The sequence below is a fragment of the Chrysemys picta genome, chromosome 14 (assembly GCF_011386835.1).
Source record: "Chrysemys picta bellii isolate R12L10 chromosome 14, ASM1138683v2, whole genome shotgun sequence".
Taxonomy (NCBI): Eukaryota; Metazoa; Chordata; order Testudines; family Emydidae; genus Chrysemys; species Chrysemys picta.
The window spans coordinates 26,829,956-26,857,575 of record NC_088804.1 but is presented as its reverse complement, the minus strand read 5'-3'; the positions used below and the strand labels follow the sequence as shown (position 1 = coordinate 26,857,575).

Sequence of the window (27,620 nt, the reverse complement as noted above, 5' to 3'; positions counted from 1 at the left end):
TCTGTTCAATATCTTCATTAACGACTTAGATATTGGCATAGAAAGTACACTTATTAAGTTTGCAGATGATACCAAACTGGGAGGGATTGCAACTGCTTTGGAGGACAGGGTCATCATTCAAAATGATCTGGACAAATTGGAGAAATGGTCTGAGGTAAACAGGATGAAGTTTAATAAAGACAAATGCAAAGTGCTCCACTTAGGAAGAAAAAATCAGTTTCACACATACAGAATGGGAAGAGACTGTCTAGGAAGGAGTACAGCAGAAAGGGATCTAGGGGTTATAGATCCACAAGCTAAATATGAGTCAACAGTGTGATGCTATTGCAAAAAAAGCAAACATGATTCTAGGATGTATTAACAGGTGTGTTGTGAGCAAGACACAATAAATCATTCTTCCACTCTACTCTGCGCTGGTTAGGCCTCAACTGGAGTAGTGTGTCCAGTTCTGGGCACCGCATTTCAAGAAAGATGTGGAGAAATTGGAGAGGGTCCAGAGAAGAGCAACATGAATGATTAAAGGTCTTGAGAACATGACCTATGAAGGAAGGCTGAAAGAATTGGGTTTGTTTAGTTTGAAAAAGAGAAGACTGAGAGGGGACTTGATAGCAGTTTTCAGGTATCTAATAGGGTGTCATAAGGAGGAGGGAGAAAACTTGTTCACCTTAGTCTCTAAGGACAGAACAAGAAGAAATGGGCTTAAACTGCAGCAAGGGAGGTCTAGGTTGGACATTAGGAAAAAGTTCCTAACTGTCAGGGTGGTTAAACACTGGAATAAATTGCCTAGGGAGGTTGTAGAATCTCCATCTCTGGAGATATTTAAGAGTAGGTTAGATAAATGTCTATCAGGGATGGTCTAGACAGTATTTGGTCCTGCCATGTGGGCAGGGGACTGGACTCGATGACCTCTCGAGGTCCCTTCCAGTCCTAGAGTCTATGAATCTATGGGGAAAGTGGGAGTCTCAGGAATAGGATCCAATTCTTTTGTGAGGTCTCAGGAAAAGAGATGGGTGGGAGTGCGAAAAGAGTAAGGAATCCAGGTTAGAACAGAGTGGCTGGGGCAGACAGGGAGATGGTCTTCGACTGTAAGTGCCTGAGGCCATGTTTATAGAATACCTGGTACAACCCAGTTGGGACCGTCTGGTGATTGTGCAATACAAATAACAGCCAATTAACAAATAATCTGTGACAGAGCCAGGAACAGAACACAGGTTTCCTTCCTACCAAACTCATGTTTCAGCCAGAAGACCATCCGTCATTTTTTTTTTTTAATCTAAAAAGATTTAGAATTAAAACAAAGTGAGGAGTTTGGCATTTATTTTTCCTTTTCTGGCTCCAGGAGAGAAAGCAGACAGGCTAGAGGAAGAGAGGAGAAGCTCAGGGGAGCAAGGACTTCTATTCACTACGTAATGCTGCAAGGGACAGAATTAGAGTAGCATGAGGAAAAAGCAATAGACTCATGAGAATGAACCTGCCCACACCACCCAGGGAAGCCACAACCTTGATGTCCACATTTACTAGTTACATCATCATGATATTTCAGTACAGACAGTGACATGTTCCATCAGCTTTTCCTTCCCAAAAGCTTGCCCTGGATCCAGAAAGTGTGGTTCATAGGAGTCAAATGACAATCACAACAATAACAAGTTGGCAGTTGGCTCTAGCGCACAAAACACAAAGCACTTGGGTCCCCACTTAAAACCTAAAATCAAGACTTGAAAGTTGTCTAGGTAACAAAATTCTGAAGCACGTTTCTCCTTGAGAGATGAAGAGCTGGCTCAAGAGCTAAAGATGCATTTGGCTCAATCTGAACTAGAGCTGATCGGACGACAACAATTCCATTTCACAGCAGCTTTCGAAATTTGTTTTAGTCCAGCCTTACCAGGCTTCCTGGGCATTTCTGATAAAACAGAGTTGAGTTAAAATGTCCATTTTGGGAAGAGGTGTCAAAACGTGTGCCAGAGAGAGAGTGTGGGTGGGTGGCGAGGGCACTTGCCTTGGCAATGAGAGACCCATGTTCAAATCTCTGCTCTGCCTGATTTACAGCATCCCATCCCAGTCAGAGCAGAACTTGAATCTGGGTCTCCCACATACCAGGCTGTAGAGTAAGAGTCACTCTCTCTTTCTTCCCCACCCCGGACCCAGGCAAAAAAACTTCATTTAAACTAAACAGCATATCTCAATTAAAATTAATTTAGTTGAAAACATTCTGAAATTTGAGCTTAACATTCATCTTCTTTCCCCACTCGCTGTGGTCCCATTGCTTAGGCTTTGTCTACACTACCAGTGCTATAACAGCTCAGCTCCAGCTACGCAGCTGTAGTGTAGACGCTACAGTGACGGAAGGGGTTTTTCTGTCAAGAGGTGGTCGCTAGGTTTGTAGAAGAATTCTTCCATTGACCTACTGGTGTCTATACCAGGGCTTATGTCAGCTGAACTCTCTTTCTCTCTCTCTAAGAGGGTGTGAATTAAATTGCAAGAAACTGATACCATTAATATTTCACAATAAATAGACATTTATCTATTTAAAATGCTAATTTCTTCAAAAGAAAAAAAAAGTCAAGTCACACACAGCCACTTCTCTTAAAAATTAATACATCTTTTAGTTTAAAGCAAAGACATAGCTGGAAGTTTTCTCCTGTGAGTAGGACAGTAAGAAAAGCCCACCATCTATGTTTAAGTGTCCAGTGGGAAGATCTGCAATACCCAATGCCCACGTTATTTTTTATGAACCAAAACCTAGGAGTTTATTATCCTTGAATATAGGAAACAGTGCAGTACATTTCACTCTTTAGAGACTCACTGATGCCTCTTGGAAAAGCTTTAAAGAGAAGTTTTCATGCCTGTACAGTGTATCATATATTCTCATAGGTCATTATTTTTCTTGCCCTGTGTTTTACTATTAGGGCCGTTTGCATAGAAGAAGCCACTTTGTTCTCTAGGATTTTATTAACTCTTGCACCCATAAAACCTCTCTGTGACACTAGACTTCTCTCTGCAATGTAGTAAATGGCTAGGAAAGGGATCAGATCTTTAGGTGACAAATAAGCAGCCAGAGTAGATAATCTTCCTAATAAAAGGCTTTATCACCCCCTGCCCTGGAAAAACTTGCAAAAGGAGAATCTTTCCTGGAAAACTCCTACACAGTTCAATGCTCATGTGGAAGACATGTGGTATGGCCCTTTACCTGGAGGGATGTCCCAAGATCTCCTGTGGATCTCAAGGCAGTAGTGAATGTGAATGATACATTCAGTCATTGTAGCCAGGAAACAAATGCTCAGTTAGGACCACAGACGCTGATTTTCTTTCCAGTTCTGGCTAAAAGGCCCCTTTAAAGCCAATAGCCCATTCTACCAGTTCTGCCCTATTCTATAATTGGAATAAGAGGATATGAGGAAAACTAAACTGATCCAGGAAAAACAATGGTAGAAAGGCTACGTTTAACCTGGGTGCCCACTGATAATTTAACCTCTTCAACAGCCAAGACTGTTTGTAACCAGCCTCCATGTTCCAGGAGTGTGAAGATTTTAAGCCAACTGAAATCCCAGTTCCTGTATTCACTGTGGGATATACTAAACAAAATGCAATATACTGCTGTAAGGAAATCAGTGTGGGAGCCTGACATATGAGATATATATGGCACTCAGCAAAAGCAAACAAGATGCTATAGGCTGCATTTCACTGGCTTTTTAAACATGGCTGGTCAGACAGACGGATTTCAGCAGTCCTCCTGCAGTACCTTACCATTCCAACTAGAGCCTCCCAGGATGAACAGAATAAAGGAGTGAGGCTTTCTTGGAATTGTAGACGGGAAGAAAGGAAGAAAGAGACCTCTGGCTGATGCAATACTGGGAAGTCATGTGAGCGTGACAAGAAATGTACATAGTATTCCAATTGTAGTCTCTCAATTCCAGTCCAGTGATAATAGAGAGGAATTTCCTTTTTATTGCTACTGTAGAGGAATTAAGCTTTTTAAGAATCTTGATTCTGGCAGGACTGCACTAATCTACAGAATTTTTTTTTTAAAGTACCATTTCTTCTTTTTCTAATCACACAAATGTTGTTGGAAATGTTTAAACTAATCCATACGGGGTGACAGGCACCTGCCTCTCACAAGATATTCATTGAAATAGGAGATTTTATGCAAACATAGAAAATTCATCCAAAATACAATTTACATTTGTAACCATTACAGCTGGTTGAAATTTTTTGAATTTTGAAATTCCAAAAATTAAAAAACAAAACCAAAAACCCCACACAACCTAGGGAAGAAAATTCACAAAATGTTCACTAGTCTCCCCACCTTCCACACTCTTCTGTCTGAACCAGCTATAATAATTCTGTGTATTCCCACCAGAAACTGGATTCTAAGGTTACACTCATCCAGTTAGGAAGTTGGAACAATACGTCGTGGCTTGTGTCCATGGAACCAGCCAACACATTTTGAATTCTGAACACAACAAAATGTTCACACACAAACTTAGTTTACTGGAATTATTTAGCCAATAATTTTTAACAGCAAATACATTTGGGAAACAAACAAAAAACCCAAAACAACCACCTGCAGGCATGTCAAATAACTTATAAACAGAAAGAAGGTAAATCCATTAAATATATTTGCTATGAATTATTTAGCTCTATAGAAAACAAAGTTGATTTACCTTTATATCCATCTGTGGATGTCAAAAGATTCACTGAGGGCATCTCGCTTGTGACTTGATGAAGTAACAAAAACTGTTCCTACATTTTACAGTTATACCACTGGGATTTCCTGGTAAAGAGACATTAAGGATGATGTTACAATGTAACTGGAGAGCAATGATAGTATAATATGCAGCAAGGGAGGTCTAGGTTGGACATTAGGAAAAAGTTCCTAACTGTCAGGGTGGTTAAACACTGGAATAAATTGCCTAGGGAGGTTGTGGAATCTCCGTCTCTGGAGATATTTAAGAGTAGGTTAGATAAATGTCTATCAGGGATGGTCTAGACAGTATTTGGTCCTGCCATGCGGGCAGGGGACTGGACTCGATGACCTCTCGAGCTCCCTTCCAGTCCTATAATCTATGATTCTATGAATATTGCAATTCCAAGATAAAAATGCATTTGATACAAGGGGGAAAACACACCCAAAAAACCCACAAAAACATAAAACACAGCAGGCAATATTTGCAAACCACGGTACCCAAACGTATGTACTTATGCACACTGGTAGTTGTGTGTGTAAATTAGCATTGGCACAAACACTTATGTGCACAAATGTACACATTTTTCCCATTATACTAAGACACCATTAGGTTGATCTTGTTCTCATTCAGGTCAATGGCACAACTCCTTTTGACTTAAATGGCAGCATTGCACCTGAAAATGCGCACCTCCAATTTACAAAGATGCCTCTAAAGGTGCAAGCATAAATTGTTTGTACCTAACTCTGGGTGCCTGGGAACATTGAGATTGTGATCTGCATTCCTACCCGCAACATGGGTAGATATATGGAGGTTGATCCTACAACCTTTACTCAACAGAGCTGCTGACGTGAGTAAGGATAGCAGAACTACTCAAATGCTGTTTGTATTAATAAATCTGACATATACCCCCAAATCTCAAAGAAAATTGTGCCTATAATTTTTAGAGGCTGAGTTGAGGCTCCTTTGGAAAGGTGGGCCGCCAACATGTTTCAGAGGACACATTGTTCTCCATATAGCGAAAGAGTAGAGATGCTGCTCCTTTAAAGTGTTTGACAGCCTCATACTTTGTCAGCCAAACTGAGGACCAAAAAAAAGGTAAAATCTATTTATTTATTTGCTAATCACAGCCCCTGCCAGCACAGTCTCCACACACCCATACCTACACCTCGTATAGACTCCACACACCAATAGACCAGCAGTCACTGTGTTTCATTTTTTTCTTCTCTTCAGCTGAAGTTGTTTGTTTTATATCAACCAACGTGATTTTGTTGGTGGCTGAAACCCCTGCAGGGACTAGAGATCAATTTAAAAAAATCTGTTTTCCATGGTTACTCAAATTATAAAAAGATTAGTTTGAGTCTGTAGACAATAGAATCATACTATCTATTACCATTGCTCCCTGGGAGCAATAATTCTGGGTGGTCTTTAGCTCTACGACTCATGCCCTCTCCGATAGACTTTCCTTGACAATGTCATCATACTAACTAGGAGCGTAACCAGGCCAAGCCTTTTTGACCTCAGAGATAAATAGAATCTCCTTCAACAAAATCTATTACTTTTTAGATTATGCTGGACTTGCATTTGGTTCATTCTGCTTTTTTGGGGTGGGGGAAAGGGGCTTGAGATATCCAATAAATATTTATCCAGCTGCAGTAGCCTCATTCTTAAAGTATAACTGTCAACACCTCTATTCTCTTACGATAATCCCAATAACTCCTCCTGATGATTGTTGTTCTGTTTCAATTTTACATTGCTAACCAAATGGCTACAGTACTTTAAGCAAGCAGAGCAATACTAGCAAATCCAGTGCTGGCTGTGGTGGGGGGAAAAAATCATAATAAAAAACATGGGCTCCCAGAACAATCTGTTCAATGCTAATTTTAAACCTTAAAAATGGTGCCAGTCTGACATCAGAGTGGAGATATTTTTTCACATTTTTCTGATAATCAGGCACAGCAGTGATTGTCATGTTCCACTCAGCTCATGTCCCTTTGGGTATTGACCATGGGAACACTCACCTTATCTGTTTCTTTAATTACAGAGACAGAATTGCAATTGATAAATTTATTTCTCCATCTTTTTTTCCTACCAGAGTTGATAAAATATATTTCATTCCCTTCTAATTTGTTCACAAATTTTTTTCCTTCTAGTTATATCACCCATCAGCAGATGACCAATAAGCCTTTCTAGGAATGATATCCTATCCTATCTCGTAGAACTGGAAGGGACCTTGAAAGGTCATCGAGTCCAGCCCCCTGCCTTCACCAGCAGGACCACGTACTGATTTTGCCCCAGATCCCTAAGTGGCTCCCTCAAGGATTGAGCTCAGCACCGTGGGTTTAGCAGGCCAATGCTCAAACCATTGAGCTATCCCTCCGCCCCCATATCTACACTAATCTCTGATCAGGAGTAAGTGCTAGGTGAATTTTGCAGCTTCCTTGCCTTTCTTTTCTCTTTACGTGAGGATGTGGTGCATCATCCTCTAGGGCTCTCAGTCTTAAATTATATCATCTTGCATTTGTGTAAGGTTCACAAAGGCTCTGATTCTGTAAACACTGACACACATGCTTAACTTTACTACCAGAAGTAGTCCCATTGAAACGAATGAGTCTAGTCATAGTAATAAAGTTAAGCGTGCGTGTAAACATTTGAAGGATTGGGCTCAAGGTATCTCGGTGTTCACAATTTCAAAAATTACTGAAATGAGACTACAAAAAAAATCAAGACATGTCTGAAGATTGTCTGTACTGTACCTTACTGAGTATACAGTTGTATAAGAAAGTCTAGTTTGTATATATTCAATTGGCAAACTATATAGAAAGAGGGAACATATTTTAAGCACTAGGAGACAGTTCAGGCTAAGCTTTCAGCCTTACCTCTGCTCTTCCTGTCTAAGGTTTTATTTCTCAATTGTGACATAGCACTAACCCTAGTTTTTAAATACACAAGTATCATACACACACACACTCGATTCAGCTTACCAGCCTTCAAAATTTCCATTTAAATAAATGCAGTGTACAAACATCATAGTTTTTCAGTTTCATTCTACATTTAATATGCTTTTGGAATGAAGGAGTTTGTTCTGTATAAGTGTCAGGTTATATTTAGTATCTGAAAAATGCATAGGCTGGTGCAGTTTTTGTATTAGAGGCAGTTCCCTCTTCTCCACATCTCTTTCTGTTCTCCTTTGGCCCAAGCCTTTCCCCTTTGCCTATGTAGGATAGGACACCTGGGTACATCTGGCAATGACATTCCAGTGAAGCTAGGGCAGAATAGTGAAGATCAGAGCCTGACAGACCCTTTCTGACATCATCTTGCTTTCCCATTTTCTGAATTTTGCACTAGTATAATTTTTATCCTATTTGTAGCCCATGCTGTTTCACATTTGCCACAGAAAAATTGCACATAGTGAAAAGAAATCTCAGAATGCTTACTTGTAGAGTTTCATCACAATTGCTCCATCCTGGAGAAGGTGGGGAACCAGGCTTTGTTCTTGTGGACCTGGCTGTGGGATTGGTCCCCTAAACCTACCTATATCCCAAGATCTACAGAGGCCATATGCCTCCATGTAGCTTTTCACTGCTCAGGAGAGTTTGCTTTCTGCAGGAATCCTGCTCCCCGGAGCTGCTCCACCGGCAGCTACCCCTGACTGGACTGTAAGGTTGGGACGGAGGCCCTGTGTGATGGCCTAGTGTCCATACCATGTAAAATGGCCTAGGTCCACATTATCTTGTGCTGAGACACCCTGCAGAGAGGACTGTCTCAGGGGACAATTCTGCACAGAGCTGCTGTCCGCATAGCCTCACCCCCTTCCCACTCTCAAGCATGATCACAACAGAGCAGCTCTTGAAGGTCACCTCCAAGGTCAAGGGGAGAAGGGATGATATTACAGTCATGGTTCTTCCATGTCTACATCTTCCAGAGATGACTATGCCACTATCCATTCACTCAGCAGAAGAGGATGGATCCACCCTGTGGCTTAAGCTTTATTTGCATTTTCTTTTCCTTATTTTTCTTAACTCCAACTCTTCTCCCTGCTTGTATTGGCACTAAAAACTATACTTGTGACTGTAGCTAACGGCTTGTGTCCTCCTATATCTAAAGAGCCTGTTGATTGGCATAATATCCCTGCCAATATTTGCCATTATATGTTGAGCAAATTTGCTTTTAAACACATCATCCTAGTCATATTTATAAATCCTGATGAATGCAGAGTCCTGAGCAGTGAGCCTTGCAACCCTAGCTTTTGTTGTGTTTTGTATTACGCAGCTTTATTAGAAGGCAAAAAGGAAATGCACAGAGCCCTGAGAGGCATATTATGTGCATCTTAATTTTGCAGATATGCTTTTTGCAAATATTGGATGCCCTCTTTATAGCGCTGTCTCCCACAGGTCTACTCCAGCAGTAATATCTTCAAAGAATTCCATCATGCTGGTGAGCCACGACCTTCATTTCCTGACACGATGCAGAGCATCCTTATTCAAGCTGGGCTTTTCTAAGTAGTTTCACATTTGATCTCTGAAAACCGGCTTCTACTACCTTCCCCACAGCAGATATCAAGCTAAGTGGGCTGGAGTGTATTGGTGTGTCCCTGGGTGCTGTTGTAACAATGGCATTATGTCAACCACTTCAGAGGAACTCACCTAAAGACTGTGAATTAAAAATATTTGCTGAAGCTTCTCCAATTTCTACCCTCACTTACATCCAAGAGTGGGGAAATATGTTTTCTGGATCTTTATTTCAGTCTATCAGCTTCTTCTTCTTTTTTTAATACCAATTTCAGCTGTCACCTAAATACCACATAATCCCTCATTCATTCTTTATTTGTATAAACCTGATTCCTATTTAGGCAAATATTCACCTATAAAGACAAAGCTACATCTCTATTGCTAACCTCTATTAGATAACGTCTCTACTGATAATCTTCAGTAACTGTTTCCCAAAATATTTCTTAAGAAGGCAGTTGTTTCTCTCTAACATTTGTTTACTGCATTTACCAATGGAGCTTGTCAAAATTCAGAACTTCCACTTCATGGGAAATTTTTGACATTTGTTTTCACTCTTAACTAGTATCAAAACAAATACTTCTTAATTTTCCTATGAAATGGACATGTGAAAAAATTTCATTTTGAAGTATAAATATCTTTTATTTGTATAATACTTTTACATTACTTCATGACATGTCAACAGCAGTAGTGCATAACATATTACTTGTCATGTTAAATCCTGACATCATACAATAATGGGAAGAAACTATTTTATTTATTAATAAAACATAAAGAGCAGTTGCTTAGTACAGATTGAAAGATCTTATTATTTTGTATCTTTGTATCAAACTGTCAAACACCACAGACACTTTGATCTAACAAATAAGATAAGAGGTTTCAAATCTGTACTAAGTAGCAGCTGCCCTTAATGTTTTCTTTAAATAAAACAGAATATTCCCACTATTGTGTTCTATCATATAATGCACAACTGCTAGTGAGAGGTAAAAAATAATACAAATATAAAAATAAAAAAACTAATTTCTAAAGGAAGATTTCCTTTTTTAAAACCTGAAAATTTTCTAAACAAAAGGTTTCTGTTTCAGATACTTTGCTTTCATGGGGAATTTCATCAAAATGGACACAATTTTGCACACACACAAAGTCAGTTTAGTTGAAATCGTATTTTCTGATGGAAAATGTTTCAACAAAGATTTTCCAGACACCTCTATTTGTCACCTATATCATGAGCTAAGTAGTTTGCTTTTTGATGCTCATGTTTGATTTGTATTATGTCTCCAGTTTTTCTTTGGTTTTAATCTTTCCACTGTGTATATCCTTTGTATGTTTTTAATTAGGTATAAAAATCATCATACAGGAAAGCAATTTACTTGATCTCCCCCCACCCCCGTCCCCGGCTTACTGTATTTTTAAAAACAGCTATTTTGGGGTTATACCACATTTCTTCATTCTATACCAGGGTGTTCAGCTCTATACCAAGAAATGGCATAAAAGGTAACAAGAGGCAACAAGTCTCAGAGCAATCTGAATCCATGCCAAGCAACAGAGAGACAGGCTGTATTTATGGAATTCAGTAGAAGTCAGAATGTGGCAGCAAATGTGATGTTTGTTTATTGCAGAAAGCTATAAATAGTTTTAGTTAACTTTTTAAGTGCAGTGTCAAATTAGCCTCAAGTCTGAACTCTCTTAACATGTGGGACATGTCCTCTGGATTTTAAATATCTTTAAACAAGTGTGAAAAAAGGAAAAAAGGCAAGAGCCATGCTTTATATGGGATCACACCCCGCCCACTTTACTGCAGAAAATTAAACAGAGGGAACAGAAGGATAAAGAGCATTATAAGGTAAATTTAAGCCCCAAAATGTAGGTTTTGTAACAATAAGTATTTACAAAATCAAGTATCAATAGTAATACTCCCAGGAAATTAAAATTAATTTAGTATTTGCCATGCATCTACATGGTGATGTCCCCTCTGCTTAATCAAACTGCTGCCCTACGTAATATAGCTTTGGCACTTTACCTTCCCTTACCATTATTTTCTATTAGAGTATGTGTCTCCCAGATCTCTTTTCAATCTGACTTTCTATTCCTCCCCAATACCCATTGTCCCAGCTTTCTACACGTTTCCTGCTTTACATGCAACACATGTCCTTCAAGAATGTGAGAAGGTCAAATACCAGGCATCTTGGCACAAGCAAATACATTACACCAATTCACATAGAAAAACATTTCCCCTTTCTTAAAAAAGTAGAGCTCCACCAAGTATTCATACAAAGGGATGAAGTAATGTTTATGCTCACTCCTTCTGAAGCATGTCTGTTCCTTTAATGATTACCTGCCACGGCTGAAGATCACCCTCTACTTTGATTTGTCTATCATTATCTATAATTATTGTATATATTATGGTAGTTCTTTGAGGCCCCAATTGAGATTGAGAACCCATAGTGCTAGGTGCTGTACATACACATAAGAAGAGGCAGTCCTTGCCCCAACCTACAGTGTAAGCAGACAAGACAGACAAAGGGTGAGAGGTTAAACAGAGGCAGGAGAGGTGAAGTGACTCACCCAATATCACAAGGCAGGTGCATGGCAGAACTGTCAGCAGATTCCAGACTCCTCAGTCCAATATCTTCTCCAGTGGGCAGTGTTGCCTCCCCAGTTGATGACTGCGGGAGCCACCCAACCCCCCAAATCCTGCTCCCTGGCACACCAGGCTTTGGGAATGAAGTGCAATGTGTACATTCCCTATTTGAGCTTAGTCTTCAAGATGGATATTCTACAAGAAAAAAGAAAAAAAAAGGATCTGTGGATGTGGAGAGCTTCACACTAGAAATGGATGCGTTTCCACAGGAGAAGACAATGAAACAGTTGCACTGTGTTTAGGTTTGAAACCTTTCTCTGCAAAGGGTTCACAAATATTTCTTCTTGTGGAGTCAGAAAAAGAAGCTGCTACACAAGGAGCAACATACCAAGGCCACTGAGAAGAAAGAAACTTGACTGAAATCGTGCTTTTGAACATCCCAGCAATCTGACATGAACTAAACCATCTATAAAGAACAGATTGAATTTTAAAAATTAATAGGGCTGTCAAGCAATTAAAAAAATCAATCACAATTAATCATGCTGTTAAATAATAGAATACCATTTATTTAAATATTTTTGAAAGTTTCCTACATTTTCAAATATATTTCAATTACAGCAATAATACAAAGTGTACAGTGCTCACTTCACATTTATATTTATTACAAATATTTGCACTGGAAAAAACAAGAGAAATCCTATTTTTCAATTCACGTAATACAAGTACTGTAGTGCAATCTCTTTATCATGAAAGTTGAACTTATAAATGTAGAATTATGTACAAAAAATAACTGCATTCCCTCTTGATCCACGGTCAACTAGAAAGAATACCTCATCCCCACTGTTCGAGTCTTTCCTCACTAACCCCAGAGTTATCAACATCAGGGACTTACCTAAAAGATGTGGTTGCGTGTTCTTTATTAATGTCTTTCTCAGAGCTACTCGGCAGCAAATTATCTCTAAATAACTCTTCTGCATTGTAAAGTCACTGGGAACATACTGTTTGCTGAATGTAAGTACTTGTTAAAAAAAGACAGATTAATCTTGCTCTCCCTTCACTAGCAATGTGGTGGCACAACAGTGGAACCATCAATGTAACTCAAAAGATTCATCTATTATGTAAATCAGATGAAGGGATTATCACCCACATCGAAGAAAATGGAACCTCATGTACTTAGAGTTCAGCACATGCTTACATACATTGCTGAATCAGGACCATAACTGCCATTATGCTCAAACCTTAGTTAATAGGAGTTTGGGCCTGACCCCTATTCAGGTAATTGACACAAATGGGATTTATGTACAGATAGGAACAAAGTAAACTGCCTTTAAATTGTATTTTAGTATATGGAGTATTTAATCTATTGCTTTCCCTAAAGGGGTTACAGGTCAGGAGTATGCTTGATATTATCAGCCTGGTTTTCAAGAAGTTGGACACTTAGTTGCATGTTAAAAAAAAAAATGCAACCAAGTTTAGCTGCATAATGGCCATATGCAAGTACATATGCCCCATTAGCACATGAAAGTTCCAATAAATATTTGATCAAAATTAGGAATGCAATTGTGCACCTGACTTCTTGAAAATCAGGACCATAATCTCAAGAATATTCCTTGACAGTTGGTAGAAGAAAAGTAGTATAGGGGGAATGGGCCAGATTATTTTCTGTGCCAGACTCACTCAGCACAGATGGGTGGGTAGGGTCCTCAGAAAGCTAGCTACGGCTCCCTGATTCTTAAACTGCCCCACCCCCAGTGTATATTAGAGTAGCGCCCAGGATGCACGAACTTATGTCAGTTGTCAATTGCCATAGCAGAGCTCACGTGATGCAAAAGGGCCTGTAAAGGGGCCTGTACAGGGAAAGAGAATCTGACTCAATATTTTCAGCTGCCCTTTGGAGCAAACTCAGACTTTAAATGTTTATAGTGTTCTACTCATTCTCGTTTGCTCATGTTAAATGAGGTTTTTCTGTATAGATTGTGTATAGGCTTTGTTCTAGCTAATATTTCTTTGAAATTGTATATTTTTGTGTTTATGACAAAAAATGTAAAAGGTTATAAAATGTCAGAGACTGTAGACCTTGGATTTATTGTGTGTATTTTGCCTGTAAGCCTGGTGATAGGGTCATATCTATGGAAACTGAATAAATAATTAAGTAAATATTAGTGATACGAAAGACTTTATATAGCGATGTAACAAATCTCTCTTTTTCACATGCAGGCAGATGGCTGCTGCTTTACTTGAGATTATCCTCTTGCAAAACACTTTTCATACTACTGCTGGCTGCTCTAAAGACTGCATTACTGAATTGAAAACCAAAATATCTACAATAAAGTTAAAAAGCCGTGTATTTAAAATATATTGTATGATATCATGTGGCATAACCATGATGGTCAGTTAATAATAAGCAGTCAAAAACCTCTCTTTAGTGATACTAAGCCAGCCCTGAGGACAACTAGGGAGTGTTAGATACTATAGTCTCTAGGCTTTGCAATTACATTTATTCGTGAGTGACATACAGGAATGGAAGAAATGGTAAGAAAGGGCATGTCTGCTTTTTTGCTATTAAAATGGCCACTTAGATTTGTATTTTCTTGCCCAATCAGGGTGAGTTTTTTGGCTCAGGTTTACTCTCCCCAAACAGCTCAGGTTGGCCTAGGTCAAGCTTACATTGTTTAACTGTAATGCTTTATGTTGTGTCACTGTAGTGCAGTGTAAATGCCTGTGTACACATTCTTTTGTTAAAAGGTATCACACAGATGACTCAAGAACATGTCAGGCTTGTAAGTACAAAACATAGCAATTTCTAATCACTAAGGGCCAAATTCTGACCTCAGACACAATTTGGAATTCCCTCTGACTTCAAACAGGAGTTAGAGTTTTTCTCTGGATAGGGCCCTAGGAACACAGTTCTTAGTAAATTGTTATTAGACAGGGAGTTTTGTTATTGATTTCAATATGTGTAAAATCAGGCCCAAAGGAATTTTGGAATGGTCTATAACAGGGGTCGGCAGCCTTTGGCACGCGGCTCGCCAGGGTAAGCACCCTGGCGGGCCGGGCCAGTTTATTTACCTGCTGACGCGGCAGGTTCGGCCGATCATGGCCCCCACTGGCCGTGGTTCGCCGTCCCGGGCCAATGGGGGTGGCGGGAAGCGGCGCGGGCGAGGGATGTGCTGGCTGCGGCTTCCCACCACCCTCATTGGCCCAGGACGGTGAACCGCGGCGAGTGGGGGCCGTGATCGGCCGAACCTGCCGCATCAGCAGGTAAATAAACTGGCCCGGCCCAGACAGGGTGCTTACCCTGGCGAGCCGCGTGCCAAACTTTGCCGACCCCGGTCTATAAGTAATGTGTGTATATATATAGTGTAACATCTCATCTTTCTTTAGTAAGCAATTATAAACTACTTGCTACTAGGCAATAATAAGTAGCTCTCAAAATAAGGGCCAGTTTACATTTAAAAGTTTTGCCAGTATATCTAATAAGGATGTTGATAACTTGGAGAAAAGAGAAGAAGCCACAAGAATGACTGAAGGATGAAAACAAGTGATAAGCTAAATAGACTAAGCTCTTTGAGCCTAACAAAGAAAAGGTTAAGGGATGACTTGATTACACAGTCTATAAGAACCTATATGGGGAAAAATATTTGATAATGGGCTCATGAATCTAGCAGAGAAAGGTATACCATGATCCAATTGCTGGAAGCTGAAACCAGTCAGTCAAATTCGGACTGGAAATAAGGTGTGCATTTTTAACAGTGAGGAGAATTGGAACAATTTACCAAGTGTTGTGGTGAATTCTCCATCACTGGCAATTTTCAGATCAAGACGGGATGTTTTTCTAAAAGCTCAGCTCTAGGAATTCTTTTGGGGCAGTTCTATGGCCTGTTCCACAGGAAGTCAGACAAGATGATCAGAATGATCCATTCTGGCTTTGGACTCTATGAATCTATACAGACAAAACCCTCCTAGTGCACTGTACTGACCAGTCTAGCTTATGCCAGCTCCCCCCTAAGGAAAAATAACCTATACTGGCAAAAGCTCTTTTATGCTGGTATAGCTGTGTCTACTCTAGCCTTTCTACCCGTATTGAAGTGTTACAAAAAATCATCCCCCTGCCTCCCAACAGACATTACTGTACCAGTGAAAGTTCCTAATGTAGACCCAGCTCAAAACTTTACATTAATGCCTTTCTGCTACTCATGTGACTCCATATACACAGCAGGTCAGATTTCCAAAGCGTAGCCTTTAGTTTTTCCCCACACTAGTATTTGTACATGCGAGTGCCAGAAGTTGAATTGGTCAAAACGGAGGGTTTTTTTCATATTGGATTTATCAATAACAACATCCAGTTGGCAGACATTTAAGATCAGGTCACCAGCTCTTGCTAGCTCCAAAACTAGCAAAGTACAGGAGGAGTGTGCCAGACTCCTGGTGAGGTGGTACTACAGTGTAACAAGAATGCAAATTTGCCGTCTGATATAGATGTTCTTGATTTTGTTCTTGGGAAATCAATTCAGGTCTGGAAAAACAGCAAGTATGGCCTGCAGCAATTATACAGTTATACATGATATTGTAGCTTAGCAAGGATGCTATTTGGTAAGAGGAATTGTCAACTTGTGGCACGATCCAGGTATCTCATTTTAGTGGCATTTGTACTGTGGAGAATAACGTATGTGTGAACATAAGACAAAAAACACAGAAAAGGCACCAGGGCAAGTTACTGAGTAGCTCCTACAAATGTCAATCAATGAAAGAAAAAGATTGTTCAAGGCCTGGAGTCACAGGCTGACTGGACCCTGTTTTGAAACATGTTTCTGCTGTGCATGGAGGGCTGTTGTGGGATGGTGCTGAATAGTTCTGGAAACCAGTAGTTCTAGAAGCCAATAGAGAATTATATAAATGTTTTTGGTTTTATGCATTTTTGAAGATTTTTAAGCCTCTTCTACAGCGAGACATCTATTTTGAAGCTCTCTCTGTTGTGAAACAGAAGATGAAAGAAGGGAAACTTTTGTATCAGAGGGTTTTGTATAAAAGAAAATAATGATTTAGGGGAAGAAAGTGATTCAAAATGTACAGATCCATTTAACAGAAAAAAAAAAAAGTCAGAGCAGAGTAAGATAGATTGTTTTCAGATAAGTGTGTGGTTGTTTGAAGTTCAGAAAGTTACAGCAAGGAAGCGCAGAGACAAGTATTTCATCAGCTGCTCTAAGCATCTTCTTTTTGCAGTTTTCAACAACGTTTCATTACCCTCTCTCAGTGACAGATTCTTAGCGTAACAGTCTACATTCATCTGTAGTTATCCCTTGACTTCAATAGAGTCAGTAGGATAAGTGTGACCCAAAGTTACAGTTTGACTTAAGCAGACAATTCACAGACTCATAATTTGATTGAAATGTTACTTTGATTAAAGATCCATGAGCACCATGGACTACCCTGGATTTACCGGGGTAAATGAAACCAGAGTAAAGCAGCAGAGCTCAACAACTGCAAGGTTAACTGTAGGGATTAGGTTGATGTTTTAAAGCAATCTCTTAATGTGCAAAGCAGGATTCTATAATAAAGGCAGTAGATGGTAATACAGATGTTAACAATATTAATGTGAAAGTGGATGGAGTATAATAGAAGACAGTCAATTTGATTCCAAAAAGATTTACTGCTCAATATTAATGTACAAAGAAAAATAATATTGAATATACGTGGTAGAGGGAGACTGAACTATATTGATCTATATATCTGACCCTTCATTCTCCCATATTCAAAACTCCCCTGGGATATTCCAATTCATTTGACCCATCTCCATTCCTTCCTCAATATTATAAAGTAGATATGGCTACAAAACAGAGATCTGCTTTCACCCATGTCCACTAGCACTAAAAATTCGAACTTATATATTACTGTAGAGGAATAGCTTGTTTTTCATATTTTCGGGCTGTCTGGTATGAAATGGCCAGGAGCAGGCAAAGCCATCATCTGTGGCTAGCAGGGATAGGGAATTGTTTCATTAAAAGAAATGTGTCCAAAATATATTAACCATTTCAAACTTGGAGGCTGAGATTGGTTCTGAATATTCATCCACCAAAATGCTGCTAAAAAACCCAAACACCTCTCAAAGATACTGCACAGCTTCTATGAATTCCCACAAATGTTTAAGCAGGAATTTGTAAGATCTTGCAGAAAGTCTAACTCCCTGTATAGTCATTATTATATTTAACAGGCTAGTTTAGCCCTAGGTCCACACTCGTGCTGTATTATTCCATTGCTGTTGCATTGTCCGCTGGGTACCTATTCCATTCACATAAGAAGACTCAAGTCATGCAAGCATTCTTCTCAAAGATGTTACCTCAAATTACACTGAAAGTATCTTCTGTGTTTTCCCCAAAACACCTGGAACCAAATATTCCTGCAGCAGAGGCATGTTTGGATCCAGACCTACCCTTTTACAGATGATCTTTTATAACAACTTGAATCCCCAATCTTGGATCCAAGTGCCCCTGAACTTTGGGTCCATATTTAAACTTTTCCAGTGTTTTTATTCAAAAGTGTTTGGCCAGATTTGTTCCACCTGAGGCTGCAGGTCCCAGTGGTGGTAAATCTGCCAGGAAGGGGACACAGCAATGCAAACCACCTACAATCCCCCTCCATACCAAGGGCCTGGAGCCAAGAGTGGCTGGAGCAGGTCCAGGAGGGGATGGAGCCAGGCTATCCAGGAGCTCCGCTAGTCAGAAAACTCAACCCCTCTCCCAAGCAGCTTCTACGGAAAGGACTCCTGTGAAACCCTGTCTGTGCCCCCAGGGACGACTCTGACTCCGTTTTTATAACAACATTAGCGTCTCTGATGGAGTGAGGTGGAGGGGCTTTAAGTATTGTTTACAAGGGTTGTTTGTTAAAAATAATTAGCCTAAAATAGAGCATGGTACAAAGAAAATAGTGGGGGGTTTTAAATGTGAATCCAAGCACGTAGCAAAGCACATTATATATTAAGTGTCATATTCTGCAACCCCACCTAAGTTAATAAAGTTATTGCTGGTGCCAATGCTATTCTTAAGGTGCAATGAGAACAGAATTTGGCCCACTAAATCTTTATGCTAAAAAGAGCTTATCCATTAATACCCACCATTACTCTGGGAATTTTGATCACGCTGCATCATCGTGGGTGGTATATTTTTTAATGCACCTCTGTAAACGTAGGTGGGAGATATAGGAAATGAGCTCACTGCCGGGCACAAGGGTCAAACCGCATTTTTTTCTTGCCTTAGAAGAGGCACAATATCTCAAGGCTGGAGGTCATTTGAGCCTTCAAGCAAACCCCCCAGCACAAATCTTTGTAATAATAGACAGCAATCTCCAGGCCTGCAGGTGATAAGCTATAGTTTTTCAGAAATATCTTATGTACCTCCTGCTGGGCTTTTCTGGCATTCGAGTCAGAGATCAATATTTGGTATAGTGTCCTTCACTGAGCATGAGGTACTATTGTTCTTTGTGTTTGAAAACAGAGTAACTGCTGTTTGTAAAGGTAGCCAGGGCAGCATCAAAAGGAATGCAAAAGCAGAAAGAAACCAAGATGCACTAAACAAGTGACGATTTTTCAACACAAATTAGTCTAAAAGGTTTTTCCAAATACAAGAAACAATAGAACGTCTTGCAGGCAACACGAGCAGTAACCACCAAATGCTCACAATTAAAGCAAATTCTATTCAGTGCTTTGGAGTATTAAAATTGGTCCTTGAAATTAAAACACTCAGAGAAAGTTGTTACCTACTTACAACTTCAATGCTATATCATCTGTGTTTACAATATTCTAATGTTTTAATTTATATAAACAAAACCATTTTTATGAGGAAAGCTTACATATTTCCCATCTTACGACTAATTGGGTTTGTAGAATTTTCTCATGTTTAAGTGAAGAATAAGACGTGTGTACACACACACAGGGAGTGGGTGGTGGTGGGAGAAAGAGGGTTGCCACCTCTGAGGTACAAAAAAAATGGGACATCCAGAATGATCCTGAGCCCATAAAACTGGACAGCTGACAGTGTGTACGGAGCATCCTTACAGAGTTCCCGGAACAGCTACCTCAAAAAAGGGGAAACCCAGGGAACCCTGCACACACGGCAGCCCTTGAGGGAGGACACAGTTAAATCTTATGTTAGAACCTTAACAGAATATTTTCAGATATTAAGACTTTTTTTCTGAAGAACAAAGTGCAATATTCCAATTGCTTATCTTTCAAAAGGTTTTTTGGTGGGATGTTTTTAATTTCAAAGATTTCTACTTGCAAAACTTATTTTAATTTGAAAGTTATTATTGTCCTTTTGGCTTGAGCATTTGCCAGTTTTCAGAGTCTTGTTGGGTTGTTTCCATGAGGAGGAGAAATTGATTAATGAGTCAGGTATTTCTTTGGTGCAATCTTGTTTATTTATGAAGAATGTACAAAAAGTCCTGTTTCTCTGAACACAGTAGAAACAAACAGCAGGCAGTTTCCCATTTTATAATTTCCGAGTCTGCTTCTCCAACAAATCCTGTGCCCTAAATTGCTCAGTCTCTCTCTTCCCTCTCAGGGCCATGCTTATGACCGCTTCTTTCACTGTCTGCAGCTTTCTGCCTCTCTCACACACAGACCACACTGTGTTTTACAATCAGTCCAGGGAAAAGCCTCAGCCCACACAGCTTAACGTTTTATTGGCCCTGAAGCACATTGCCTTGGGCAGTGGTTTCCTATTATTTCCAGCTATCACTGTGTAAAAGGACATTTAATTGCTCCTTCCATTTAGCCTGAAAGAAAGGAGCTTAGCATACCCATTAGCTTTAATGAAGTCTGTGTCTGATCTATAGATCAAAGACCCTGGTGATGGGAGCCATAACACCTTCCAACATAACATGATATAGCAATTAATTAAAAATATAAAACTCTACATTGTATAGTGAAAGTTCTGGATTAAATTTCTTGGCGGGGTGAGAGGAAGAGGGGAGAAAAAACACTTCATAACCCTAAGAAGAGTCAACTCAAGTATGCTGACTCTTGGGTCAGTGTATTTACAAATTTTATACCATTTGTAAGTCAAATAGGTTTATATCCACGTACAGTGCTGGGGAGTAGCAGGAAGTATTTCCCTGGAAGTCCAACACAAAGCCGGAAAAGAGGGGCTATTTGGGCAAGTAGTATATGGAAACTTTATCAGTAACTCTGCATGTATGGCGTTTAGGTACCTCACTGAATACCTGGATCTATGAAGATTATAAACTCTACAGGTGTCCCATCTCCAGCTGCTCCCTATAGTCCCGTGAAAGGCTTGTGGGTGTCTCTGTAACTACCATACTCTAAGCCAGGGGTCAGCAACGTTTGGCACGCGGCTCGCCAGGGTAAGCACCCTAGCAGGCCGGGCCAGTTTATTTACCTGCTGATGCAGCAGGTTCGGCCGATCGCGGCCCCCCACTGGCCGCAGTTCGCAGTCCCGGGCCAATCGGGGCGGCGGGAAGCGGCGCGGGCAAAGGATGTGCTGGCCGCAGCTTCCCACTGCCCCCATTGGCCCGGGACGGTGAACCGCGGCCAGTGGGGGCCGCGATTGGCCGAACCTGCCGCATCAGCAGGTAAATAAACTGGCCCGGCCTGCTAGGGTGCTTACCCTGGCGAGCCGCATGCCAAACATTGCCGACCCCTGCTCTAAGCTATGCCAGGGGAGTGCTCAGAAGGTCGTCTTTGTTACAAATCAAAAGTTCTAAGTGACTAGCTCTGAAATTAGCCCCTCCCTCCAAACTCTCTAAACATGTTGAGGCCTCACTCCTCATTGTATTCCCCAGAATAAACCAAAACTGGAGGCCATGTCTCAAAACCAGCTCTCTGACATTTAAAACAAAAAATAGAAAGCTTTCAGCCAAGGAAATGATTTTTCAGACTCCTTTTCTCACGTTCCCATTCCAGTTTCTCCTTTTCCAGTTCCCACTAAACTTCCGAAAGACAGCCTCATCTAGCACAAGCCCAGTGGAAGACTGAAAGTGGCATAGTTAACGAGTGCTCAGAATCAGGTTTGGCGTGGAAAGCAATTTATTACCTTAACTATGGAGTCACTATCAGGGCCAAATAAACCTGGTGCTCCGTGCAGATGGGAGTCAGTCATAGGAAATGAAAAGCACCAGTACCTTTTTTGGCACAATAGCAGATAACCTCTGATACTGCTTCACTGTAGGACACTATAGGACATACTGGTATCTGTTAAGAATAGGTAGCAAGGCTGGATTTAGGAGTTTTGCTATGCTAAGCAAATTGACAAACCCTCTATCCCTACCAGCCTAAGTCACTCGCACAATTTCTTCATTACAGTGGCTCTGGCTTCAGAATATTGTAAAAAACACAGTGGCCCCTCTTGCACCTTATCCGGCACAGGTTTCTAGACAAGGCAGAGCTTGCTAGCTCTTTTCCTGACCCTTAGCTCTCTTGACAGCCAGCCAGATTGCACAAGATCAGCATGAGTGGGAGGTGGAATTCCAGGGGCATCTCACTATTGCAAGGTGCAAACTCATTAACTGGAACAAGAAGAAAGGCAACACAAGGAAGGAGAAGGGAGAGCAGAGAGGGGTACAAATGACACACATATTTGCAAGGGAATTTCTTTCTCCAGACTCCCACCTGCTTTGCCAGGGCATTTTCCCCTTAGAAGCCCTTCTATTTTATTCAACCGTCTTTCCATACTGCGTGAAGGTGAAACACAGGGTTAACCCAAAGCGCCAATGCTCCCACAGCAGATGCCTCACATTTTGTTCCCTGGCTATTGGCAGAGGCGCCCATGTTTTCACTGATGTAAAGTCAAAAGCCACATTGCTGATGAAAAACAAGCCAAGCAGGGGGCTCTGCCTATCCCAAGCCAGTCACTGCTTCATCAAACAGCACTGTACCTCATTAGGCTCTTTGTAGTCAAAAGTGACACCGAGAAATATCTCGGTTTCTTTACTAATGTGTAGTAACCACAGCAACAAGATTATCACCATGTCAGTCAGCAGCCACCAATGGCCCTCAGCCTCATAGCTTCAAATGGCATTGGTAACAATTTCAGATCAAGATAAATCTGGAATGCAGCCCTGGCTCCAGTTCCATGGTAGCTAAAGCTGTTTGATGAACCGTGCTAAAAAATTGCTGTTTTGGGGGGAGGAGGGGCAGGGGGTGGGTTGCCCTATCGCTCTCATCTTGCGCAGCCCCACTGAGTACACATCTATGTGGGGTCTACAGAGATTGCAGTGTAGTTGCACAGGGCAGAAGCTGAAGGCACTTTATGACCGGCAGCACTTTGTCCTATAGAAGCAGGACGAGCCCCAAACCTCAGATCCAGACAACGCAGAATTTTGAAGGAGGGTTGACAGGGTCTCTCTCTCTAAGTGCTCGTCTGCACAAGAAGTTACTGCACGGAAAGCCAAGGTGGGAATCTACATCACGCCAGCTTGCCACACAGGAACGTCCTGTGTGGATACTGCTACAGCACAGTGAAAGTCCCAGTGTGCGGCTTGGCATGCTATGACAAAGTGGTGTGTGCAAAACTGCACCCCAGGACTTGCAGTGCGCTGTAGCAGCATCCACACAGGACATTACTGAGTAGCAAGCGGGTGTGCTGTGGATTCACGCCTTGGCTTGCTGTGCAGTAACTTGCCATGTAGCTAAGCCCTCGCGTACTTACATGGCCCTTGTCACAGTAGTATCTGAGCATCTTAACTTTTAATGTATTTACTCTGATAACATCCCTGTGAGGTAGGGAAGTACCATTAGCCTTCCTTTACAGATAGGATGCTGAGGCACAGAGAGATTACGTGACTTGCCCAAGGTCACACAGGATGTCTGTGGCAGAGAGGGGAACCCAGTCTCCCAACTCCCAGGCTAGCACCCTAACCGCTGCAACCATCCTTCCTCTAAGGCAGTGGTTCTCAACCTATTAATCATTGTTGTCTGCATACGTAGCCCACAATGTGTTACCTGGGCCACAGGTTGAGAACCACAAACCCCCTCCCCCCTCCACACACACACCCTGCTATACGCAGTGCCCCCAGCCCAAAGACCCCTATACAGAGTGGGGCCAGGAGCAGAACCCCAGTGGCGGCACTGGGGGGCAGAGACGCCGGACCCCACCATGCAGGGGTGGGCAAGGGCCCTGACCTTGGACCCCGCCACATGGCAGCCCTGTCCCTGAACTCCACTGCCCTTTAGCACACAGCTAGGCTGCAGCTGTGTGCTAATTGGGACTCATGCAGCCTGTGGGTTGAGAACCACTGCTCTACAGTCTTCCTGACCCCAACCCTTACCCAGATCCTAATTTAATAGCTGCTCCCTATCTCTATAATGGATGAAACCAAAACTCCAGAATCAGACACCCCCCAAACTTCATAACTTGATCTGAATTGTGTGACTTGGGCTGATCTGTTGATGAAAGTGGTGTCTGTAGGTTTATTTTGTTTTGTTAGCATCTAAAGACTATTTTTACTGAAGAGAAACATAACCCAGTGTCACTCACCCCCTCTGTACCAAAGGGCCCCGATTCTTCAGAACAGTCATGTTATGAGGTACAAGCTCATTGTGCTTAGAAAGGGCAGGTCGATTGTCTCTCCTGGCCCACCCATACTTTGCATGCCCGTTAAAGACCTACCCGCACACAGCCTGCACCTCAGAAACACACTAGTCTGTGATCAGCATTCAGCAATCAGCAGCGAAAAAGCCAAACAGCTACTCAGGCCTATCCTAATCATCAAGCAGAAGCGATTATGTCAGACCAGGCTGGGGCAGGCACTCAACAAGCTAGATGGGTTTCATGGGCCTGGGCACATTTGAACGGTTGTAGATAACATATGAGCCAGAGCTTCAGGGACCAGATCCAGATCCCAATCCCAACTTTCCCCAAGATTAAGTGGGTTTTCAATCCAGTTTTGGCCCAGGTGCCATCCCTAGTGAAAAGCCATAGAATAATCAATGTATTTATTAATGTAAAAGGTAACAGGTAAGAAGTTCTCCAGAGGAAAGAGAAGCAGGCAGAGAAATCGATATTTCTAACCTTGTATTCATTAGAGCAGGGGTCGGCAACGTTTGGCACGCGGCTCGCCAGGGTAAGCACCCTGGCGGGCCGGGCCAGTTTATTTACCTGCTGACGCGGCAGGTTCGGCCGATCGTGGCCCCCACTGGCCGCGGTTCGCCGTCCCGGGCCAATGGGGGCGGTGGGAAGCCACGGCCAGCACATCCCTCGCCTGTGCTGCTTCCCGCCGCCCCCATTGGCCCGGGACGGCGAACCGCGGCCAGTGGGGGCCACGATCGGCCGAACCTGCCGCGTCAGCAGGTAAATAAACTGGCCCGGCCCGCCAGGGTGCTTACCCTGGCGAGCCGTGTGCCAAACGTTGCCAACCCTTGCATTACAGGCATTTGTAACCCCTGTCCAGCAATACTGTAACACTGTAAGCACCAGCATAGACAAGTCTCAGCCTTTAAACCTAACAAAGATCTCAAAATGTAATTGTGAGCTTGGAATCATCAGGTGGATGTGTTTCTTGTGCGGTCCCTCATGGATTAGTTTTTGGCCCCATGCTATTTAACATTTTTATCACTGACATGCAAAAAAACCCCATAAAATCATGACTGATAAAGTTTGCAGATGACTCAACAATTGGGGGAAGTGATAAATAATGAAGAGGACAGGTAATCGATACAGCACAACCTGGATCACTCAGTAAGCAAACAAGCGTGCAAACAATGTGTGTTCTAACATGGACAAATGTAGTCATATATTTAGAAACAAAGAATGTTGGCCATACTTACAGGATGGGGGACCTGGAAAGCAATGACTCTGGAAAAAGACTTTTGGAATCAGGGTGGACAATCAGCTCAGTATGAACTCCCAGTGACATGCTGGCCCAAAAGGGCCACTGCCATCCTTGGGTATAAACAGGGAAATATCGAGTAGGAGTAGAGTGATTATATTACCTCTATATTTGACACTAGTGTGACCACGACTGCAATAGTGTGTCCAGTTCTGGTGTCCACAATTCATGAAGGATGTTGACAAATCAGAGAAGAGCCATGAGAACAATTAAAGGATTGGAAAAACATCCCTTACAGTGAAAGAATCAAGAAGCTAAATCTGTTTAGTTTAGCAAAGATAAAGTTATAGACTGATCAAGTCACTCTTAAAACAGAAATTTGATAATAGAAGGATTTTCAATCAAGTTGACAAAGATATAACAAAAACCAATGGCTGGAAGCCAAAGCTAGACAAATTTAGACTACAAACATTCTTAAGTGAGGGGAATTATCTCTTGGAACAATTAATCCAGGGTTGTGGCGGAGACTTTATAATTAGAAATTTTTAAATCAAAACTGGATGTTTTTCTAAAATATATGCTCTAGTTCAAACAGGAATTAGCTCAGGGAAGTCCTATAAGAGGCCTAGGTTATGCAGAAGATCAGACTAGATGATCATGATGGTACCTTCTGGCTTTATAATTTATGAAAACCTACTCAGAGCACAATTTTCATGACATGGTGGTAAACACCTTAGCCTCTACAAACACTTAGCATCAGGGTAGCCACAGCATTGCTGGAAGAAGGACCCATTTTTTCCTAGCGTAGCCACATGATTAACTGAGACAGTAGCAATAACGGAGGGGGCTCCCCTGCTGTAATCCTGGGGTACAATCTCACCAGTTCAGTCTCAGAAGTGGACAGAAGGGGCAAAGAAGTGAATAGCTCTTACCTCCTTCGTCATTTATCATAAAATAACCATCGGCTACTGGCCGGCAATGCAACATGACCAGTGAAAGGGAAGTCACATTTCCACTTCTATCTGTCTAGAAAGGTACCCAGAATAATGGCAAGAACATTCAGACCTGCTGCAGTTTTGTAAATAAACCAGCTGCCATTATGACTCTCAGTCCTATACAAGGAATCAAGATAGACACTCTCCTGGGGCCAGACGTTACCCTTTTAGTCATTCCATCCCAGCTCTTCCATCATGCTGGATATTTCTATAATTGCTTCCTTCTAGCACCATCTAATCCTTTCTTAAACATCTTTCCAGTTGGTGCCTGGTCTACCTGTGCTGGTTCTTCCTCCAGTCACTCTAACTTTTAAAAAATGTTTCCTTATGCCTCAGCTAATCCCCTCCCACCTCCTGTGTTTATCTTTACTCCTTGTTTTAACGTTATCACACAGTGAGAATAGGCAGCTTCTTTAACAGATATTATTTCTTTGGAAGTTTGTATTCAGTGCTGTCATTGCCCTCAAAACCACCCCACCTTGACTACTTTTTTCTGAGCTCTCTCACTTACTCTTATTACAGCAATAGACAGATGTGGTCTAGTGCCCCGGGAACATGACTCGGAACCAGGAATTCATGAGTTCTAATCTTGGCTGATGCTAACTCCCATGTCATTTGACCTCTGCCTCAGGTTTCCTCACCTTGTCAGATCAGGATAATGCAGAGCTACCTACCTCATCGCAGTGAGCGGGATCAGCTAATGCTACTAAAGCTCCTGAAGAGGATATGTGCTGCGTAATGAGGCTATTAACCAAGAACTTGATTCTAATAAAAATGAGTTCCCTTAGCAGAGCTGTGAGAAATACAAAGAAGTCTTGTTTTGACTAGTTAATTGAGCAAACATTCCACCCTACCCAGAAATATGCTAGCTATGCTTTTTCAGAAATTTTTTTTTAAAGTGTATGTATCACCTTTTAGCACATTCATGTCTCCGCCAGTCTGAGGAGCAATGTCTGCTGCTGAACCCTGGGGCTCACATGCTTCTCCCCAATTCCTGCCCGTTTGGATTTTTCTAAAGACATGCATTCACAGCACATTTCATAAAACGTGGAAGGGATGAGTTTTGAATTTTCTG

The 27,620-nt window shown here is 41.5% G+C and overlaps 1 long non-coding RNA gene across 1 annotated transcript; it reads right to left on the bottom strand.

Annotated features, from left to right (window-relative positions):
* Positions 1-49: 49 nt before the first annotated feature.
* On the bottom strand, positions 50-27,321 carry LOC135975624 (uncharacterized). Its single transcript, XR_010592595.1, has 4 exons — positions 27,220-27,321; positions 11,756-11,966; positions 4,662-4,771; positions 50-1,900 (listed from the first exon to the last, which is right to left on the bottom strand). It is a non-coding gene; the product is annotated as an uncharacterized LOC135975624 (long non-coding RNA).
* Positions 27,322-27,620: the final 299 nt, after the last annotated feature.